Raw genomic sequence first — 1,247 nt, forward strand, 5'->3', positions numbered from 1 at the left:
AACGGCATTAATACTTGTGAGTCTTGCCAAAGTAATTCTGTGCACCTGAACTAAGTTCAGTTTGCCGCAGGGTTGAATGCAGACACAATCAACGGTTTTGTTTCCGATTTTGCTTTGGGGGTTTTGCTGACTTTTTTCACCTTTAGGAGTGTTCAGTCGGAGCCGCTAAGATCCAATTAAATCTTGACAACATGACAGAGATGTGCACCCTTCAAACTATCACTTTCATTTTGCTTCCTATTAGCTTTGATCTGGGATGGACAGTAAAAACATCCTGATGCTTTCGGAATTACAGAAGACGTTTTTGCTCTCAGATGCCTGCTGTGGTATGCACATTCCTGTGGCTTCTAGACATGTTTTTCTTTTCAAATGGGGACTTCTGGAAAAGCCCAACACACAAAATGAATCGTGTCCCAAGAAGGGGCTGCCAAAAACCCGATCTCTGGAGCCAAGATCTGTTGTCTACAGATGGGCAAATTCCCCTTCATGCAGAAAATGGTTTTCTGTTTCATTTTCCCTGTTTCAGCTGCTGCAGGTTTTGTTCCCAGGGTGTCAGGGTTTGGGTTTGTATGCAGACCAGCTCCAGAGCCCTGTGAGAGTGTGCCTGGGCTGATCGCATCTTGTCCCCGTACCGTGCAGATCTGTGGCCATGACTTTGGTTTCTGCCAAGGGCTCGAACCCACAGCCGCAGCCCTCCATCCTGCGGCAGACTTTCAGATCCTTTATACAAGCCAATTAAGTCAAGCGAGAACCAGTTTGTGTGAGTGAGTGAGTGAGTGAAGTATCCTGCTGAAGGCTACAACTAATTAAAAGCTCAGCTCAGTGATCGATCGAGCAAGAAACTGCACTTGGTCTTCCGGCGCTGCCCGTTACAGGTGTCTTACCAGCAGCCTCCGGCGCTGATGCAGGAAAAAAAGCGGGATCAGCGCAGTGCCTCTACTGCGGTCAGGAAGACCACTAGCGCCACCTGCTGGACTTTGTCACACGGACTCCCTCAGTCAACACTCAGAACTGGTTCCATTAAACTTCGAAAACCCCTTCAAAACATGGAGCAGAACATGCAAAGTCCACACAGCAGGTGTATTTAATAAACTATATCTATTTTATATTATACATATTAATTGTATACAATGAGTTCATGTTTAAAGTAGTGGTTTACTGAATAGCAGAACTAATAGGTTTCATTGTGTATTGTGAGTGTGGTTCCAGACATACGAAAAGTAAAGATGTACAATTATAATACGTGA

The sequence above is a fragment of the Lepisosteus oculatus genome, chromosome 27, assembly GCF_040954835.1.
Source record: "Lepisosteus oculatus isolate fLepOcu1 chromosome 27, fLepOcu1.hap2, whole genome shotgun sequence".
NCBI lineage: Eukaryota > Metazoa > Chordata > Actinopteri > Semionotiformes > Lepisosteidae > Lepisosteus > Lepisosteus oculatus.